Below are 22,334 nucleotides of genomic sequence, written 5' to 3' on the forward strand. Positions count from 1 at the left end.
GCCTTAGACAGTCACCCATTCACGCCATCTTAGGTTCACAAAGTCCCTAATTGGTGGTGCTCAATTCACTGTATAGACAGCCACACTCCCAGCAAGAATCAGAAATCTCCCCAAATCATAGATTTGAAAGAGCTTTAAGATACTGAGTAATCTCATCTACCTTATCCTTCCACTTCAAAGATACTACCTCTCAAAACAGCACCCACCTGTAAACTGACGCTGCTGTTCATGGAGAAAAGCAGGAGATACTATGTATCAACAAGAGCAGTCCTATCTATCCTCACACCATTTTGCCCCCTTAACGTGTAAGCATAGCATTTACAACAACAAGCATTTGGTGTGTAATAGGCCTCGCATTACTGAAAGTTTGACCAATTGGCGTTATAATAATAATGCAATGCCCAGTTGACACTGGCCACCCCTTTATTGAATTCCGAGATATTGGGCAGTCTGTGGAAGCCCAAGGGATTCGATAGATGGGACCTTATTGGAATTACCCGGATAAAGGATGTGTGGGGTAAAGGCTCAGTGTACACGTTTGAGTTCCTAGTAGAGCAGTATAGTCTACACCAGAATGAATATTCCGATATTTAAAGGTGAGGCACGCTCTCACCACGTATGTCCCCAAAGGCACGGAACTCCCGGAGGCGTCTCCTCTCGGGGACCGTGTACTGGACTGACATATTCCGGAGAAAACTATTTCTTTGATATATCGGAAATTGGTAAACAACTCCGAGGACCCATTGGTGAGAATTAGAGCTCAGTGGAGTGCGGATGGTCTTGAACTTGATGACGAAGATTGGGTGGAGGCGGTGTCTTCCCCCAAGGTGGTTCCTATCCAGATGCGGCTCCGATTGGTGCAGTTAAAGATATTACATAGATCCTACATAACGGGGCCCCGTCTGCTACGTATGGGGCGTGCTGAGAGTGAATTTTGTAGCAAAAGGTGCGGTGCAGTTGGCACCGTGATACATACCCTTTGGCATTGTGATGTGTTACAGGCATACTGGGTAAGGATTCATGAGGAGCTGAGGGAGGTGTTGGGGGTGGAGATGCGGCCAGAAGCCCAGAGATGTTTGTTGAAGGTATGGGAACCATTCGATCTAAATGTGTACCAGAGGCAGTGGGTTACGCTAGCATATATGGTGGCCAAACGAAATATCGTTCAACTTTGGGGGGCCAGCCAGCCGCCCCGGCCCAATAAATGGGCAGAAGACCTTGATTGGTGTATGTTTCGCTAGACGTCAGTGTTTGTGGCTAGGGGCTGCCCGCATAAGTGGGATAAGATCTGGGGGGCGTGGAACAGCCACCGAGGGGGCATCTGTGAGTCTCCCACATCAGGTTTAGACCTGGAAGCACCGGACTCCACCTGACCCTAGACTCAATTGTTATGTGTTTGATTCTGTATTGTACCGCATTGGCTCATGCGTTGTAACAGAATGTATTCACCTGAGACTTATTATATATGTGTTTTATTCGTTTTTGTTCAATAAAAATAAATTTTAAAAAAAATGCAACGCCCATAGCTCAAACTTTCAGTAATGTGAGACCTATTACACTGCAAATGCTTGTTGAATTAGGGGACGGCAAGGTTTCTGCAGGCAGCGGACCAGAGCGCTCTTGAGAGGTATGGGGTTTAAAGTAGTGAGTTAACTCTGTAGGACCCTGGCAGTGTAGGGACTTGAAAGCTATACACAAGGTTTTGAACTGAATTTGCTTTACAATTTACAATTTTGCATCATCTGCCCAGTACAGGAACAGACTTCTGTGGTCCCCACTTCTTGTTGAAAGAGATGGAGGGGGAAGAAAGGGGTCAAGAGGAGGGACAGGGTAAGAGACGGAGAGAGCCTGTGTGTGAGAGGAGTGAGAAAGAGCAACAAAGAGAGACAGAAGGAAAGGAAGCATCTTTGTGAGAGATGTGGAGAAGAGGAGCCAGATAGAGCTGCAGAGAGAAATTGTGTGAGAGAGAGAGAGGGATTAGGAGAAAGAGGGCAAGAGTGAGTGTGTATGTGTGAGAGAACTTCACTGACAGACCTCTTCCATGCAGGCACATGCATTTCTACGTCATGAGCTGGAGCTACGTGTTCATGAGGGGGTGCAGAAACAAATCATGCTGCAGAGCTGGTTGAATTCAGCTGCCTTGGAAAGCTAATTATATAACATGTTATGCAAGCACATGCTCTGTTGTGGAACATTCTGTGGCATTACTTTATAGCTACGATCGCACATTCACACGCTTATATATTGATGTCTAACATATCTCAGACCTTTAAAATACAGAATGATCTACTTTTTAGAAAGATATCTACATGCTCATCAGAGAGCACACAAATCGCGTTTCAGCATAATGTAGAAAACCGATTTTCCAAACAAAATGCAATTCTTATGATGAATATGTGAACTATGTTTCAAACCCCATCCCCGCATGCACCCTACATAGAGAAAATGGCCTCACCATGGGGCCAGGCTGTGCTCCGTCCCCACCAATCACAAAGCTGCCATTGCAGCATTGCGATTGGTTTAGGGGAGAGGAGGGAGGCTGCCTTTTTCCTGTTCCTTCTGGACGCAGAAGAGCTGGAAAGCAGCAGAAAACTCGGGACCCAGCCGGGAGCGGAGGCGGCGCGGGACCCAGTAAGGTACGTTGTTTTTGTACCCCCTGTGCGAAACCCCACGCGAACCACTCGCCACGCCACTCGCGAGTCATGCCGTCCGCCACTATTCTAATGTGAGGGTGTGGCAGACAGCTTTAAAAATACATCCTCTTTACAGAATAGAATGGAGATGAAAGAGAAATGAGAAAAAATCAAAACAATTTTGTAAATAAAATGGAGGAGTAAATAATGAAAATTGGAAAGTCAGTTTGGCACACTGTGTAGTGCAGCAGGTGTGAACCGCAGACTGTCACAAAGGGGTACACGGGCTGTAGAAACCGAAGGATACTGCCTTTTCTAGGAGAAGCGCTGGACATTATCTCTTCTTGTAGGACCCGGCCTCGTGGCGTGGTCCTACCCCTCCCGCATGGCGGGCCCCGGACGACATCGGCCCTCCATCCAGCCCGGGTCGGCCTCGGGCACACCTCTGCACGCCCTCCAAACCACCAGATCCGCCACCTGGCGGCCCACAACCACTGACACGGCACACTCGGGCCGCCCCAGCATTACCGGTCCGGTGCCCACCCCGGACCCTCATTCCAGGCCCGACGCCATCTTGGGCCCATCACGTCACAGACACGTGGTCCCGGACCAGCCGCGGCCACGGCCCCAGCGAGCCCGCCATTGAGGCACCAAGAACCCTCCGGGTGGTAGAGTGGCCACTCAACCAGAGACAAGGAGAGGGGAGTTTTGATGGCTCTCCAACCGTCCCCGGATGCCTGGTTTCGATCGACCTCCGGCCCCCCTGAGCGCTGGCCCCACCCCCTGCTGGGTGTCTGGACACCATCATCCCGGCCCCTCTGACCCCCAGGCGAGAGGGTCCGGACATCAAAGGACTCCAGACCTATATCTGGGCCAGCCCCGGAGTAGGACGGCAGTTGTATCCCGGAGTCGAGAAGCCCTGCTGACGCAGTCGCGGCTGACCCTGAGACGAACTCCCCTTGCTGCTCTACCTGGAACCTGCTGGCGCTGCCGCGGTCCATCTTCGCTGTAACCACTTTGGAGCCTGCTGGCGCTGCCGCGGTCCATCTTCGCTGTAACCACATTGGAGCCTGCTGGCGCTGCCGCAGTCCATCTTCGCTGTAACCACCTTGGAGCCTGCTGGCGCTGCCGCGGTCCATCTTCGCTGTAACCACCTTGGAGCCTGCTGGCGCTGCCGCGGTCCATCTTTGCTGTAACCATCTTGGAGACTGCTGGCGCTGCCGCGGTCCACACTCGCTGAACCATCTTGGAACCTGCTGGCGCTGCCGCGGTCCACACTCGCTGAACCATCTTGGAACCTGCTGGCGCTGCCACGGTCCACACTCGCTGAATCATCTTGGAACCTGCTGGCGCTGCCGCGGTCCACACTCGCTGAACCATCTTGGAGCCTGCTGGCGCTGCCGCGGCCAAACCTTCCGGAACCCCCCAGCTCGAGGATTGAGAGCTGTGCGTAGGGTCTCCTTGCAACCGACCATCTATAAGACTGTCGCGCTACCTTGCCCCTTGCCACGAGACTTTCCAGATCTCTGGATCTGCTGTATATATTGAAACAATACTTATTGCCCGATAAAGATTGAAAACTCTATCTACGTGTGGTGTATATTTGTAGTGGTGTGGTTACTCTGCTGTACGATTCTAGGAGAGGGCCCTCCTGTCAGAGGCCTCTCGACATCGCTCGGTCCCTTCTCTGAAGGAGGGGTAGACCTAGGGGTGGTCAGTCAGACACCTTCTGCCTCCCCCGGGTTCGCCTTTCTAACATTGGTGGCAGGCGCTGCGATCCGAGCCAACGCAAAATCGTACAGAGAGTGATCTACCCGCTACGACGGAAAAACACACAGAGACCATGACGACCCAAGGAACCAACCTACCTGCCGAATTCCAGAAAGAGAAGATAGAAGAATACAGCCACAAAGAACTAAAACAATTCTGTAAAGACATGGGTATCGCTACCACTGGCCTGAGCACAAAAGAGGACTTCAAATCGGCCCTACAAGCCTGGGTGGAAACCCGAGACAGACCACCCCAAGAGGATAATGGCCCGAACGGGCAACAGGAAATCAGCGCACCCCCGACGGGGGAAAGAACCGCAACACTAAACGCGGACATCATCTATGAAGACGCTCGAGAACTAGAGCGCAACCGGCTACACGAAGTGGAGCTTGCACGACTCCGGCTAGACGGAGAACTCCAGCTAGCGGAGAAAAAGATAGCCCTCGAGCAACTACGGCTGGAGGGGGATCTAGAAGAGAAACGGAGTCAACGTGACCTCGAAGAAAAACGACTAGCATATGAACACGAACGAGGCCTGAGAGAACTAGAAATCAAGGCCAAGATCAACGAAGATAGCGCGGCCGGGGCCAAGACCTCGGCCCCTCCCGTGGACACCAAGGTTCACCTACCGAAAGATGTAGTCAAAGAATACTACAAGAACGATGATATCCAACAATGGTTCAAAGCCTACGAGGTGGCCATGACCGCCCATCGGGTGCCCCTGAAGGATTGGGGCGCCGGCCTGTGGGGAAAGTTCGTCAACGAAGGGAGGGACGCCCTGCTGGAACTCCCTGACACCGAAATGACCTCCTATGAACACATGAAAACGGCCCTACTCACGCACCACGGACTCACCCCCGAAATGTACCGGCAGAGGTTCCGAGACTGTAAAAAAATCCCCGGTACCACTTGGGTAGAATATGTGAACTTTTTTAGCAGAGCCTTCGAGGGATGGGTCAAAGGCAGTCAGGTCACTACCTACCAGCAGTTGGTCGACCTGATGTTATGGGAGCACCTCTCCAACAACTGCTTCATTGAACTACGACAGCACCTCCTCGACAGCAAGTTGACCGAGCCGCGAAAGCTAGCGGTCGAAGCAGATCGGTGGGCGAGCAACCGCGTCCACCGGAACACCACAGGAGAATACGGACGAGGGTCCCCGGGGAACCACCGGCCGCGAGGCGGGGGGTCTGGCATCAGCCGAGGCCGAGACCTTCCGCCGGGGTCTTCGCCCGCCTCCTCTACACCAGCCTCCAGCCCGAGGGGGGCCCATCCAGCCCGACCGGGGCCACGCCCCAACGTTACGTGCCACAGATGCCAGCGGCTGGGTCACTATGCCAATGATCCTCTCTGCCCTATGAACCAGCGGCCCGGCACCACCGGGCCCCCCGGTCGACAAATCACTGCAGCTGCTCTGAGCGAAGAAAAGGATGAAGAAGAAGAGGTCCCTATGGAACCAGAAGATTGGGAGTCCGCGGCCATGTGCCTCGCCTCCCTGGGCGACAAAGACATGATCCCCCGAGACCAGATTCCGATCAACACCCAGAAGTACCGCCAGTGGGTCACCATCAACGGACGCCGGGCCGAGGCTCTCCGTGACACGGGGCCAGCATAACCGCCGTCCGCTGCCATCTGGTGACCCCAGAACAAATCTTGCCCCACATTCTGTGCCCTGTCCGGTCAGCGGACAATTCCGAGAGCCTGTGCCAGATGGCTCGCATCCCCTTCGAGTGGGGAGGAGTGTCCGGCATGCTGAAAGTCACCGTCCGAGACGATGCCCCGGTGGACTGCCTCCTAGGGAACGACCTGGAAAGTTCCCCCTGGGCACAGATCGAGCGAAGAGAGCATCTGGGGATGCTAGGCCTTCCTGAATGGGTTTGCGTAACGACCCGATCCATGTCCACCCGGGACGCCGTCCCAACCGAAGGCAATCTGCCCGAAGAACCTGAATGGCCGGCACCTCCGCCACCCGCCACTGCCACGGCCGAACCCGAACTAGGGCCGCAGGGCCCCAGCCATGAAGAACTTCCCGAGCTCGGGCCCCTTCCCGAACTAGCCCAGTGGCGCCAAGAAGGGGGCCCCACCCACGAGCAGTTCCGTCGGGAACAAAAGACATGTCCTTCCCTTGAGGGGCTCCGACAACAAGCCGCCACGCAAGCCACAGGAGACTCCTCGGGGTCCCACTGGATCTATTGGGACCAGGACCTCCTGTACAGTGAACAAAAGATCGCCGAGCTGGGGGCCGGCCGAGTGCTAGTCGTCCCCCTCCACTTTCGAGACTTCCTCTTAAACCTGGCACATGATGTGCCCCTCGCCGGGCACCTGGGGCAGGACAAAACCTACAGCCACCTGGTGACCCACTTTTATTGGCCGAAGATGCGCCGCGATGTGTACAACCAGTGCCGAACCTGTCCGACCTGCCAAGCCAGCGGAAAGAGTGGGGGGAACATCAAGGCCCCACTCCAACCGTTTCCCGTGGTGACCACTCCCTTCGAGCGAGTAGGGATCGACATCATGGGGCCCCTGGATCCTCCAACCTCTCAGGGGCACCGCTTGATCCTCGTCCTGGTGGACCATGCCACCCGCTACCCAGAAGCTATCCCCCTCCGGACTATCACAGCCCCCGTAGTGGGTCGGGCGCTAATGGGGATCTTCTCCAGAGTCGGCTTCCCCCGAGAGGTCGTCAGTGATCGGGGCACAAACTTTATATCGAAATATATGCGGTCCCTGTGGCAACAGTGCGGGGTCGCGTATAAGTTCACCACCCCGTATCACCCTCAAGGGAATGGACTAGTGGAGCGATTTAATAGGACCCTGAAAGGAATGATCAAGGGCCTAGGAGAGCCCCTCCGGCGCAAATGGGACGTTCTGCTGCCATGCCTCCTGTTCGCCTACCGGGAGGTACCCCAGAAGTCCCTGGGGTTCAGCCCCTTTGAACTATTATATGGACACCCGGTGCGAGGCCCCCTCAGCCTGGTCAAGGAAGGCTGGGAGCTGGCCGCCTCCGATACTCCGCCCGAGGTTTTCCAATACCTCTTGACTCTCCGCAACCAGACTCGGAAGTTCCGGGAACTGGCCGAAACCAACCTGAAGGCCAGTCAAGAGGAGATGAAGCGCTGGTATGATGAAAATGCCTCGTCCATTGAATTCGAGCCAGGCCAGCAGGTCTGGGTCATGTCCCCGGTCGACCCCGGCGCCCTCCAGGACAAATGGACGAGGCCCTTCAACGTGGTGGAGCGCAAGAGCCCCGTCACCTACCTAGTGGACATGGAGTCCCCCCGGAATCCCCTCCGGGTCCTACACACCAATCGGCTCAAGCCCCACTTTGTCCGCACCGAACTGAGCCTGTTGTTGGCTACCGATGACGAAGCAGAGGACGACTCCGAGCCTCTACCAGACCTCCTGAGCACCTCCGAGAAAGATGGCTCAGTCGAGGGAGTCTCCCTCTCTCCCGCGCTGACACCCAAACAGCGCCAGGACTGCCAGAAACTGCTGGGTCAATTTGCGAACTTATTTTCCCTCACCCCCGGAGTCACCCAGTGGTGTGTTCACGACGTCGACACCGGGGACAGTCCGCCCGTGCGGCACCGAGCCTACCGAGTCCCCGACCGGGTCCGGGCCTGCATCCAAGCCGAAGTTTCCAAGATGCTAGCCCTAGGGGTAGTCGAGCCCTCAGACAGTCCATGGGCCAGTCCCGTCGTCCTGGTCCCTAAGGCTGCCGCCCCCGGGGTGCCCCCGGAGCTGCGGTTCTGTGTCGACTACCGGGGACTGAATGCCGTCACCAGGACCGACGCCCATCCCATTCCCCGAGCGGATGAACTGATCGATCGCCTGGGAGCCGCCAGGTACCTCAGCACCTTCGACCTCACGGCCGGATACTGGCAAATCGGCCTCACGCCAGGGGCACAAGAACGATCCGCTTTCTCGACCCCCGATGGCCACTTCCACTTCAACGTGATGCCCTTCGGCATGAAGAATGCTCCGGCCACCTTCCAGAGACTAGTGAATCGGGTGCTGGCAGGGCTGGAAGAGTTCAGTGCTGCCTATCAGGACGATATTGCGGTGTACAGCCTCTGTTGGGACGAGCACCTGACCCACCTCTGGAAGGTCCTGACGGCCCTCCAACGGGCTGGTCTAACAATAAAAGCCAGCAAGTGCCAGATCGGTCAAGGGTCCGTGACCTATCTGGGACACCAAGTGGGGAGCGGCCAAGTGGCTCCCCTCCAACCCAAGATCGACGCCATCCAGGCCTGGGAGCCCCCCGTCACCCAGACCGCCGTCCGAGCCTTCCTGGGGCTCACTGGATACTATCGGCAGTTCATAAAAGACTATGGGAGCATTGTGGGGCCCCTCACAGAACTAACCTCCAAGAGACTACCCCCGAAGGTGCACTGGACCCCCGAGTGCCAAGTAGCCTTTGAGACACTAAAGACTGCCATGTGCACAGCCCCAGTGCTCCAGGCCCCCGACTACAGCCGAGAGTTCATCGTCCAAACTGACGCCTCGGAACACGGCATTGGGGCCGTACTGTCCCAAATGAACTCTGACGGAGTTGACCTTCCTGTGGCCTTCATCAGCTGGCGCCTGCTGGCCCGAGAACAACGCTGGAGCACCATCGAGAGGGAAGCATTCGCCGTCGTATGGGCCCTAAAGAAGCTCCGGCCCTACCTCTTCGGCACCCACTTCCGAGTACAGACCGACCACCGGCCCCTGCGGTGGTTGATGCAGATGCGGGGCGAGAACCCGAAGTTGCTACGTTGGTCCATCTCCCTCCAAGGGATGAACTTCACCGTGGAGCATCACCCTGGCAACGACCACGCCAACGCTGACGGCCTCTCCAGATTCTTCCGCCTTGGTGAGGAGAATCCCCAAGAAGATGGGTGACTCTCCCCTGCCTTCAGCTGGAGGGGACGTGTGTTGGACCCGGCCTCGTGGCGTGGTCCTACCCCTCCCGCATGGCGGGCCCCGGACAACATCGGCCCTCCATCCAGCCCGGGTCGGCCGCGGGCACACCTCTGCACGCCCTCCAAACCACCAGATCCGCCACCCGGCGGCCCACAACCCCTGACACGGCACACTCGGGCCGCCCCAGCATTACCGGTCCGGTGCCCACCCCGGACCCTCATTCCAGGCCCGACGCCATCTTGGGCCCATCACGTCACAGACACGTGGTCCCGGACCAGCCGCGGCCACGGCCCCAGCGAGCCCGCCATCGAGGCACCAAGAACCCTCCGGGTGGTAGAGTGGCCACTCAACCAGAGACAAGGAGAGGGGAGTTTCGATGGCTCTCCAACCGTCCCCGGATGCCTGGTTTCGATCGACCTCCGGCCTCCCTGAGCGCTGGCCCCACCCCCTGCTGGGTGTCTGGACACCATCATCCCGGCCCCTCTGACCCCCAGGCGAGAGGGTTCGGACATCAAAGGACTCCAGACCTATATCTGGGCCAGCCCCGGAGTAGGACGGCAGTTGTATCCCGTAGTCGAGAAGCCCTGCTGACGCAGTCGCGGCTGACCCTGAGACGAACTCCCCTTGCTGCTCTACCTGGAACCTGCTGGCGCTGCCGCGGTCCATCTTCGCTGTAACCACCTTGGAGCCTGCTGGCGCTGCCGCGGTCCATCTTCGCTGTAACCACCTTGGAGCCTGCTGGCGCTGCCGCGGTCCATCTTCGCTCTAACCACCTTGGAGCCTGCTGGCGCTGCCGCGGTCCATCTTCGCTGTAACCACCTTGGAGCCTGCTGGCGCTGCCGCGGTCCATCTTTGCTGTAACCATCTTGGAGCCTGCTGGCGCTGCCGCGGTCCACACTCGCTGAACCATCTTGGAACCTGCTGGCGCTGCCGCGGTCCACACTCGCTGAACCATCTTGGAACCTGCTGGCGCTGCCGCGGTCCACACTCGCTGAATCATCTTGGAACCTGCTGGCGCTGCCGCGGTCCACACTCGCTGAACCATCTTGGAGCCTGCTGGCGCTGCCACGGCCCAACCTTCCGGAACCCCCCAGCTCGAGGATTGAGAGCTGTGCGTAGGGTCTCCTTGCAACCGACCATCTATAAGACTGTCCCGCTACCTTGCCCCTTGCCACGAGACTTTCCAGATCTCTGGATCTGCTGTATATATTGAAACGATACTTATTGCCCGATAAAGATTGAAAACTCTATCTACGTGTGGTGTATATTTGTAGTGGTGTGGTTACTCTGCTGTACGATTCTAGGAGAGGGCCCTCCCGTCGGAGGCCTCTCGACATCGCTCGGTCACTCCCTAGCACTCTGCACTCCCTAGCACACTGCACTTCCTAGCACTCTGCACTCCCTAGCACTCTGCACTCCCTAGCACTCTGCACTCCCTAGCACTATGCACTCCCTAGCACTCTGCACTCTGCACTCCCTAGCACTCTGCAGTCACTCTGCACTCTGCACTCCCTAGCACTCTGCAGTCACTCTGCACTCCCTAGCACTCTGCACTCCCTAGCACTCTGCACTCCCTAGCACTCTGCACTCCCTAGCACTATGCACTCCCTAGCACTCTGCACTCCCTAGCACTCCCTAGCACTCTGCACTCCCTAGCACTCCCTAGCACTCTGCACTCCATAGCACTCTGCAGCCACTCTGCACTCCCTAGCACTCTGCACTCCCTAGCACTCTGCACTCCCTAGCACTCTGCAGTCACTCTGCACTCCCTAGCCTCCTGCACTCCCTAGCACTCTGCACTCCCTAGCACTCTGCACCCCCTAGCACTCTGCACTCCCTAGCACTCTGCACTCCCTAGCACTCCCTAGCACTCTGCACTCCCTAGCACTCTGCACTCCCTAGCACTCTGCACTCCCTAGCACTCCCCAGCATTCTGCACTCCCAAGCACTCTGCACTCCCTAGCACTCCCTAGCACTCTGCACTCCCTAGCACTCTGCACTCCCTAGCACTCTGCAGTCACTCTGCACTCCCTAGCACTCTGCACTCCCTAGCACTCTGCACTCCCTAGCACCTGGCAGTCACTCTGCACTCCCTAGCACTCTGCACTCCCTAGCACTCTGCACTCCCTAGCATTCTGTACTCCCTAGCACTCTGCACTCCCTAGCATTCTGCACTCCCTAGCACTCCCTAGCACTCTGCACTCCCTAGCACTCCCTAGCACTCTGCACTCCCTAGCTCTCCCTTGCACTCCCTAGCACTCTGCACTCCCTAGCACACTGCACTCCCTAGCACTCTGCACTCCCTAGCACTCTGCACTCCCTAGCACTCTGCACTCCCTCTGCACTCTGCACTCCCTAGCACTCTGCAGTCACTCTGCACTCTGCACTCCCTAGCACTCTGCAGTCACTCTGCACTCCCTAGCACTCTGCACTCCCTAGCACTCTGCACTCCCTAGCACTCTGCACTCCCTAGCACTCTGCACTCCCTAACACTCTGCACTCCCTAGCACTCTGCACTCCCTAGCACTCTGCACTCCCTAGCACTCCCTTGCACTCCCTGGCACTCCCTTACACTCCCTAGCACTCTGCACTCCCTAGCACTCTGCACTCCCTAGCACTCTGCACTCCCTAGCACTCCCTAGCACTCTGCACTCCCTAGCACCCCTAACACTCTGCACTCCCTAGCACTCTGCACTCCCTAGCACTCCCTAGCACTCTGCACTCCCTAGCACTCTGCACTCCCTAGCACTCCCTAGCACTCTGCACTCCCTAGCACTCTGACCTCCCTAGAACTCCCTAGCACTCTGCACTCCCTAGCACTCCCTAGCACTTTGCACTCCCTAGCACTCTGCACTCCCTAGCACTCCCTAGCACTCTGCACTCCCTAGCACTCTGTACTCCCTAGCACTCCCTAGCACTCTGCATTCCCTAGCACTCTGCACTCCCTAGCACTCTGCACTCCCTAGCACTCCCTAGCACTCTGCACTCCCTAGCAATCTGCACTTCCTAGCACTCTGCACTCCCTAGCACTCCCTAGCACTCTGCACTCCCTAGCACTCCCTAGCACTTTGCACTCCCTAGCACTCTGCACTCCCTAGCACTCTGCACTCCCTAGCACTCTGCACTCGCTAGCACTCTGCACTCCCTAACACTCTGCACTCCATAGCACTCCCTAGCACTCTGCACTCCCTAGCACTCTGCACTCCCTAGCTCTCCCTAGCACTCTGCACTCCCTAGCACTCCCTAGCACTCTGCACTCCCTAGCACTCTGCACTCCCTAGCACTCTGCACTCCCTAGCACTCCCTAGCACTCTGCACTCCCTAGCACTCCCTAGCACTCTGCACACCCGAGCACTCTGCACTCCCTAGCACTCTGCACTCCCTAGCACTCCCTAGCACTCTGTAGTCCCTAGCACTCTGCACTCCCTAGCACTCTGCACTCCCTAGCACTCTGCACTCCCTAACACTCTGCACTCCCTAGCACTCTGCACTCCCTAGCACTCCCTAGCACTCTGCACTCCCTAGCACTCCCTAGCACTCTGCACTCCCTAGCACTCCCTAGCCCTTTTGCACTCCCTAGCACTCTACACTCCCTAGCACTCTGCACTCCCTAGCACTCCCTAGCACTCTGCACTCCCTAGCACTCTGCACTCCTTAGCACTCTGCACTCCCTAGCACTCCCTAGCACTCTGCACTCCCTAGCACTCCCTAGCACTCTGCACTCCCTAGCACTCCCTAGCACTCTGTACTCCCTAGCAGTCTGCACTCCCTAGCACTCTGCACTCCCTAGCACTCCCTAGCACTCTGCACTCCCTTGCACTCTGCACACCCTAGCACTCTGCACTCCCTAGCACTCCCTAGCACTCTGCACTCCCTAGCACTCTGCACTCCCTAGCACTCTGCACTCCCTAGCACTCTGCACTCCCTAGCACTCTGCAGTCACTCTGCACTCCCTAGCACTCTGCAGTCACTCTGCACTCCCTAGCACTCTGCAGTCACTCTGCACTCCCTAGCACTCTGCACTCCCTAGCACTCTGCACTCCCTTGCACTCTGCACTCCCTTGCACTCCCTAGCACTCTGCACTCCCTAGCACTCTGCACTCCCTAGCACTCTGCACTCCCTAGCACTCTGCACTCCCTAGCACTCTGCACTCCCTAGCACTCTGCACTCCCTTGCACTCTGCACTCCCTTGCACTCTGCACTCTCTACTCAGCACTCTCTACTCAGCACTCACACTCAGCACTCACTACTCTGCTCACTCACTCTTCACTCACTACTCTGCACACTCACTTTGCACTCTGCACTCACACTCTGCACTCCATTTTATCAAATACCGAGGAGAGGGGACTGCCTGGAGTGTGCTTATGTGGAGAGAGAGAGGCTGCATGCAGCGTGCTTATGTGGAGAGTGAGGCTGCCGAAAAGTAAATTTTATCAAATACCGAGGAGAGGGGACTGCCTGGAGTGTGCTTATGTGGAGAGAGAGAGGCCGCATGCAGCGTGCTTATGTGGAGAGAGAGGTTGCTGAAAAGTAAATGTTATCAAATACCGAGGAGAGCGGACTGCCTGGAGTGTGCTTATGTGGAGAGAGAGAGGCCACATGCAGCGTGCTTATGTGGAGAGAGAGGCTTCCTGGAGCGTCCGCTTCCATGGAGATCGACCCGCCCGCCCCAGCTCCACGAAAAAATGGCGGCCGCATTGCCGAGAAAAAAATAAATAAATAAACAACCGCCCACCGCCTGAATGACGTCACAAAGGGGCGGGATGAGAAAAATTCAACAGAAACGCCCACGAATCGCCTCCCAGAATGACGGACGCCTCTCTCTTCCAATGGCTAGCCTCCATTTATGGAGCTAGCCAATGGAACAGAGAGGCGGGACTTTTGTCCATACTAGAAAACAAAAGTTTTCGCCTTGCGCGAAAGTCTGCTGCGCAGCTTTCGGCGAGGCGAAACCTAAAAAGGAAAAAGGGGGGCCTTTCCGTAGAGTTACAAATAATACTCCTATGAAATCTTGGATGATACAAAAGGGATCTCAGGACTTGGAAAACAAACACTGTCTACAGCTAACTGCCAAACCTGGGCTCCTCATAAAATGAAAAATGTTAAATGTTCTGTCATTTGCATTATTTCTAGAAGACATGCCCCAAACAGTGACAAATGAAAGTGCAAGAAGTGTTTCTGGACTTCATAGGAATCATAAATAGGTTTGAATAAGTTAATAATCAAATAACTGGAGATGGAGAAACTTGTGAGATCCTCTAGTAAACCATTGGAGAGAACACTGGACCAAGATTATTAATACCATGCTCCCCATCCAAAAGATCTGCCAATTCAAACTTCTCACACAAGCATTCAAGTTACTACACAACACGGGACCCTCATGCCTCAATCACAGGCTTCACTTCCACCAATCCACCAGACAACTTCACTCAGCATTGCTCTCACTCGCGTACACACCCCGCATCCACAGAAGCAGAATGGAAGGTCAATCATTCTCTACACCAAGCCGCCAAATCGTGGAACGACCTCCCCCAACACATCAGGGCCTCCTCCTCACTTCCTGAATTCCACAAGAAGCTGAAGACCTGGCTTTTAAATTAGTCTTCTTGTGGGACCATCAAGACAGCCTGTACTCAGACCCAGCCTCACCACATGCTCAGTCTCACCTAGTCTGTTCCTGGACATCCTCATGGGTGACAAGCAGCGTTCTACAAATACGCCTTACATTACAAAATAATCAGTTGGGAGAAATGGAGGATTAATTATGTTGTTTGAAGCAGTCATATCCAACCTTAGGTGAAAAGGCAAACCACTATATACTTGGAACTTCCCATCGACTTCAAGTGAGCTCCCAGTTCATCTGGTTCAGTGCATCTCTATGAACAGCGAGAGGATGCCTGAATAATTTTAGCCATAAATCTCTCCCATAGTTTATATGCAACCAAGCTACCAACTCGTCCTCCTTCGCCATGAAGAGTTTTGTTTGTCCCTTCACCCTGGCATCCTCAACAGGTTACAGGCAATCATTACCTTTGATCTCTCTCTTATAAATTGTGCTAATGGATTATATTCCTGTCTCAATCCTCTTCACCTTCAGAACATAGTAGTAATACAACTTTTACATTTTCATAGCAGTGATCACAACACCTGCCCTTCAAGCTCTTCCAAACATATCTCCTTCAAGGCACTCCACATTGCACACCAGGTATCCATGGAACAAAGGTACTTTTCCTGCAGTACAGACTCAGCACCTACCACCCAAGAAGAACCTCCAGCCTTAGACAGTCACCCATTCACGCCATCTTAGGTTCACAAAGTCCCTAATTGGTGGTGCTCAATTCACTGTATAGACAGCCACACTCCCAGCAAGAATCAGAAATCTCCCCAAATCATAGATTTGAAAGAGCTTTAAGATACTGAGTAATCTCATCTACCTTATCCTTCCACTTCAAAGATACTACCTCTCAAAACAGCACCCACCTGTAAACTGACGCTGCTGTTCATGGAGAAAAGCAGGAGATACTATGTATCAACAAGAGCAGTCCTATCTATCCTCACACCATTTTGCCCCCTTAACGTGTAAGCATAGCATTTACAACAACAAGCATTTGGTGTGTAATAGGCCTCGCATTACTGAAAGTTTGACCAATTGGCGTTATAATAATAATGCAATGCCCAGTTGACACTGGCCACCCCTTTATTGAATTCCGAGATATTGGGCAGTCTGTGGAAGCCCAAGGGATTCGATAGATGGGACCTTATTGGAATTACCCGGATAAAGGATGTGTGGGGTAAAGGCTCAGTGTACACGTTTGAGTTCCTAGTAGAGCAGTATAGTCTACACCAGAATGAATATTCCGATATTTAAAGGTGAGGCACGCTCTCACCACGTATGTCCCCAAAGGCACGGAACTCCCGGAGGCGTCTCCTCTCGGGGACCGTGTACTGGACTGACATATTCCGGAGAAAACTATTTCTTTGATATATCGGAAATTGGTAAACAACTCCGAGGACCCATTGGTGAGAATTAGAGCTCAGTGGAGTGCGGATGGTCTTGAACTTGATGACGAAGATTGGGTGGAGGCGGTGTCTTCCCCCAAGGTGGTTCCTATCCAGATGCGGCTCCGATTGGTGCAGTTAAAGATATTACATAGATCCTACATAACGGGGCCCCGTCTGCTACGTATGGGGCGTGCTGAGAGTGAATTTTGTAGCAAAAGGTGCGGTGCAGTTGGCACCGTGATACATACCCTTTGGCATTGTGATGTGATACAGGCATACTGGGTAAGGATTCATGAGGAGCTGAGGGAGGTGTTGGGGGTGGAAATGCGGCCAGAAGCCCAGAGATGTTTGTTGAAGGTATGGGAACCATTCGATCTAAATGTGTACCAGAGGCAGTGGGTTACGCTAGCATATATGGTGGCCAAACGAAATATCGTTCAACTTTGGGGGGCCAGCCAGCCGCCCCGGCCCAATAAATGGGCAGAAGACCTTGATTGGTGTATGTTTCGCTAGACGTCAGTGTTTGTGGCTAGGGGCTGCCCGCATAAGTGGGATAAGATCTGGGGGGCGTGGAACAGCCACCGAGGGGGCATCTGTGAGTCTCCCACATCAGGTTTAGACCTGGAAGCACCGGACTCCACCTGACCCTAGACTCAATTGTTATGTGTTTGATTCTGTATTGTACCGCATTGGCTCATGCGTTGTAACAGAATGTATTCACCTGAGACTTATTATATATGTGTTTTATTCGTTTTTGTTCAATAAAAATAAATTTTAAAAAAAATGCAACGCCCATAGCTCAAACTTTCAGTAATGTGAGACCTATTACACTGCAAATGCTTGTTGAATTAGGGGACGGCAAGGTTTCTGCAGGCAGCGGACCAGAGCGCTCTTGAGAGGTATGGGGTTTAAAGTAGTGAGTTAACTCTGTAGGACCCTGGCAGTGTAGGGACTTGAAAGCTATACACAAGGTTTTGAACTGAATTTGCTTTACAATTTACAATTTTGCATCATCTGCCCAGTACAGGAACAGACTTCTGTGGTCCCCACTTCTTGTTGAAAGAGATGGAGGGGGAAGAAAGGGGTCAAGAGGAGGGACAGGGTAAGAGACGGAGAGAGCCTGTGTGTGAGAGGAGTGAGAAAGAGCAACAAAGAGAGACAGAAGGAAAGGAAGCATCTTTGTGAGAGATGTGGAGAAGAGGAGCCAGATAGAGCTGCAGAGAGAAATTGTGTGAGAGAGAGAGAGGGATTAGGAGAAAGAGGGCAAGAGTGAGTGTGTATGTGTGAGAGAACTTCACTGACAGACCTCTTCCATGCAGGCACATGCATTTCTACGTCATGAGCTGGAGCTACGTGTTCATGAGGGGGTGCAGAAACAAATCATGCTGCAGAGCTGGTTGAATTCAGCTGCCTTGGAAAGCTAATTATATAACATGTTATGCAAGCACATGCTCTGTTGTGGAACATTCTGTGGCATTACTTTATAGCTACGATCGCACATTCACACGCTTATATATTGATGTCTAACATATCTCAGACCTTTAAAATACAGAATGATCTACTTTTTAGAAAGATATCTACATGCTCATCAGAGAGCACACAAATCGCGTTTCAGCATAATGTAGAAAACCGATTTTCCAAACAAAATGCAATTCTTATGATGAATATGTGAACTATGTTTCAAACCCCACCCCCGCATGCACCCTACATAGAGAAAATGGCCTCACCATGGGGCCAGGCTGTGCTCCGTCCCCACCAATCACAAAGCTGCCATTGCAGCATTGCGATTGGTTTAGGGGAGAGGAGGGAGGCTGCCTTTTTCCTGTTCCTTCTGGACGCAGAAGAGCTGGAAAGCAGCAGAAAACTCGGGACCCAGCCGGGAGCGGAGGCGGCGCGGGACCCAGTAAGGTACGTTGTTTTTGTACCCCCTGTGCGAAACCCCACGCGAACCACTCGCCACGCCACTCGCGAGTCATGCCGTCCGCCACTATTCTAATGTGAGGGTGTGGCAGACAGCTTTAAAAATACATCCTCTTTACAGAATAGAATGGAGATGAAAGAGAAATGAGAAAAAATCAAAACAATTTTGTAAATAAAATGGAGGAGTAAATAATGAAAATTGGAAAGTCAGTTTGGCACACTGTGTAGTGCAGCAGGTGTGAACCGCAGACTGTCACAAAGGGGTACACGGGCTGTAGAAACCGAAGGATACTGCCTTTTCTAGGAGAAGCGCTGGACATTATCTCTTCTTGTAGGACCCGGCCTCGTGGCGTGGTCCTACCCCTCCCGCATGGCGGGCCCCGGACGACATCGGCCCTCCATCCAGCCCGGGTCGGCCTCGGGCACACCTCTGCACGCCCTCCAAACCACCAGATCCGCCACCCGGCGGCCCACAACCACTGACACGGCACACTCGGGCCGCCCCAGCATTACCGGTCCGGTGCCCACCCCGGACCCTCATTCCAGGCCCGACGCCATCTTGGGCCCATCACGTCACAGACACGTGGTCCCGGACCAGCCGCGGCCACGGCCCCAGCGAGCCCGCCATTGAGGCACCAAGAACCCTCCGGGTGGTAGAGTGGCCACTCAACCAGAGACAAGGAGAGGGGAGTTTTGATGGCTCTCCAACCGTCCCCGGATGCCTGGTTTCGATCGACCTCCGGCCTCCCTGAGCGCTGGCCCCACCCCCTGCTGGGTGTCTGGACACCATCATCCCGGCCCCTCTGACCCCCAGGCGAGAGGGTCCGGACATCAAAGGACTCCAGACCTATATCTGGGCCAGCCCCGGAGTAGGACGGCAGTTGTATCCCGGAGTCGAGAAGCCCTGCTGACGCAGTCGCGGCTGACCCTGAGACGAACTCCCCTTGCTGCTCTACCTGGAACCTGCTGGCGCTGCCGCGGTCCATCTTCGCTGTAACCACTTTGGAGCCTGCTGGCGCTGCCGCGGTCCATCTTCGCTGTAACCACATTGGAGCCTGCTGGCGCTGCCGCAGTCCATCTTCGCTGTAACCACCTTGGAGCCTGCTGGCGCTGCCGCGGTCCATCTTCGCTGTAACCACCTTGGAGCCTGCTGGCGCTGCCGCGGTCCATCTTTGCTGTAACCATCTTGGAGACTGCTGGCGCTGCCGCGGTCCACACTCGCTGAACCATCTTGGAACCTGCTGGCGCTGCCGCGGTCCACACTCGCTGAACCATCTTGGAACCTGCTGGCGCTGCCGCGGTCCACACTCGCTGAATCATCTTGGAACCTGCTGGCGCTGCCGCGGTCCACACTCGCTGAACCATCTTGGAGCCTGCTGGCGCTGCCGCGGCCAAACCTTCCGGAACCCCCCAGCTCGAGGATTGAGAGCTGTGCGTAGGGTCTCCTTGCAACCGACCATCTATAAGACTGTCGCGCTACCTTGCCCCTTGCCACGAGACTTTCCAGATCTCTGGATCTGCTGTATATATTGAAACAATACTTATTGCCCGATAAAGATTGAAAACTCTATCTACGTGTGGTGTATATTTGTAGTGGTGTGGTTACTCTGCTGTACGACTCTAGGAGAGGGCCCTCCCGTCAGAGGCCTCTCGACATCGCTCGGTCCCTTCTCTGAAGGAGGGGTAGACCTAGGGGTGGTCAGTCAGACACCTTCTGCCTCCCCCGGGTTCGCCTTTCTAACATTGGTGGCAGGCGCTGCGATCCGAGCCAACGCAAAATCGTACAGAGAGTGATCTACCCGCTACGACGGAAAAACACACAGAGACCATGACGACCCAAGGAACCAACCTACCTGCCGAATTCCAGAAAGAGAAGATAGAAGAATACAGCCACAAAGAACTAAAACAATTCTGTAAAGACATGGGTATCGCTACCACTGGCCTGAGCACAAAAGAGGACTTCAAATCGGCCCTACAAGCCTGGGTGGAAACCCGAGACAGACCACCCCAAGAGGATAATGGCCCGAACGGGCAACAGGAAATCAGCGCACCCCCGACGGGGGAAAGAACCGCAACACTAAACGCGGACCTCATCTATGAAGACGCTCGAGAACTAGAGCGCAACCGGCTACACGAAGTGGAGCTTGCACGACTCCGGCTAGACGGAGAACTCCAGCTAGCGGAGAAAAAGATAGCCCTCAAGCAACTACGGCTGGAGGGGGATCTAGAAGAGAAACGGAGTCAACGTGACCTCGAAGAAAAACGACTAGCATATGAAAACGAACGAGGCCTGAGAGAACTAGAAATCAAGGCCAAGATCAACGAAGATAGCGCGGCCGGGGCCAAGACCTCGGCCCCTCCCGTGGACACCAAGGTTCACCTACCGAAAGATGTAGTCAAAGAATACTACAAGAACGATGATATCCAACAATGGTTCAAAGCCTACGAGGTGGCCATGACCGCCCATCGGGTGCCCCTGAAGGATTGGGGCGCCGGCCTGTGGGGAAAGTTCGTCAACGAAGGGAGGGACGCCCTGCTGGAACTCCCTGACACCGAAATGACCTCCTATGAACACATGAAAACGGCCCTACTCACGCGCCACGGACTCACCCCCGAAATGTACCGGCAGAGGTTCCGAGACTGTAAAAAAATCCCCGGTACCACTTGGGTAGAATATGTGAACTTTTTTAGCAGAGCCTTCGAGGGATGGGTCAAAGGCAGTCAGGTCACTACCTACCAGCAGTTGGTCGACCTGATGTTATGGGAGCACCTCTCCAACAACTGCTTCATTGAACTACGACAGCACCTCCTCGACAGCAAGTTGACCGAGCCGCGAAAGCTAGCGGTCGAAGCAGATCGGTGGGCGAGCAACCGCGTCCACCGGAACACCACAGGAGAATACGGACGAGGGTCCCCGGGGAACCACCGGCCGCGAGGCGGCGGGTCTGGCATCAGCCGAGGCCGAGACCTTCCGCCGGGGTCTTCGCCCGCCTCCTCTACACCAGCCTCCAGCCCGAGGGGGGCCCATCCAGCCCGACCGGGGCCACGCCCCAACGTTACGTGCCACAGATGCCAGCGGCTGGGTCACTATGCCAATGATCCTCTCTGCCCTATGAACCAGCGGCCCGGCACCACCGGGCCCCCCGGTCGACAAATCACTGCAGCTGCTCTGAGCGAAGAAAAGGATGAAGAAGAAGAGGTCCCTATGGAACCAGAAGATTGGGAGTCCGCGGCCATGTGCCTCGCCTCCCTGGGCGACAAAGACATGATCCCCCGAGACCAGATTCCGATCAACACCCAGAAGTACCGCCAGTGGGTCACCATCAACGGACGCCGGGCCGAGGCTCTCCGTGACACGGGGCCAGCATAACCGCCGTCCGCTGCCATCTGGTGACCCCAGAACAAATCTTGCCCCACATTCTGTGCCCTGTCCGGTCAGCGGACAATTCCGAGAGCCTGTGCCAGATGGCTCGCATCCCCTTCGAGTGGGGAGGAGTGTCCGGCATGCTGAAAGTCACCGTCCGAGACGATGCCCCGGTGGACTGCCTCCTAGGGAACGACCTGGAAAGTTCCCCCTGGGCACAGATCGAGCGAAGAGAGCATCTGGGGATGCTAGGCCTTCCTGAATGGGTTTGCGTAACGACCCGATCCATGTCCACCCGGGACGCCGTCCCAACCGAAGGCAATCTGCCCGAAGAACCTGAATGGCCGGCACCTCCGCCACCCGCCACTGCCACGGCCGAACCCGAACTAGGGCCGCAGGGCCCCAGCCATGAAGAACTTCCCGAGCTCGGGCCCCTTCCCGAACTAGCCCAGTGGCGCCAAGAAGGGGGCCCCACCCACGAGCAGTTCCGTCGGGAACAAAAGACATGTCCTTCCCTTGAGGGACTCCGACAACAAGCCGCCACGCAAGCCACAGGAGACTCCTCGGGGTCCCACTGGATCTATTGGGACCAGGACCTCCTGTACAGTGAACAAAAGATCGCCGAGCTGGGGGCCGGCCGAGTGCTAGTCGTCCCCCTCCACTTTCGAGACTTCCTCTTAAACCTGGCACATGATGTGCCCCTCGCCGGGCACCTGGGGCAGGACAAAACCTACAGCCA

Source organism: Lissotriton helveticus, chromosome 3_1 (genome assembly GCF_964261635.1).
Source record: "Lissotriton helveticus chromosome 3_1, aLisHel1.1, whole genome shotgun sequence".
Classification (NCBI taxonomy): Eukaryota; Metazoa; Chordata; class Amphibia; order Caudata; family Salamandridae; genus Lissotriton; species Lissotriton helveticus.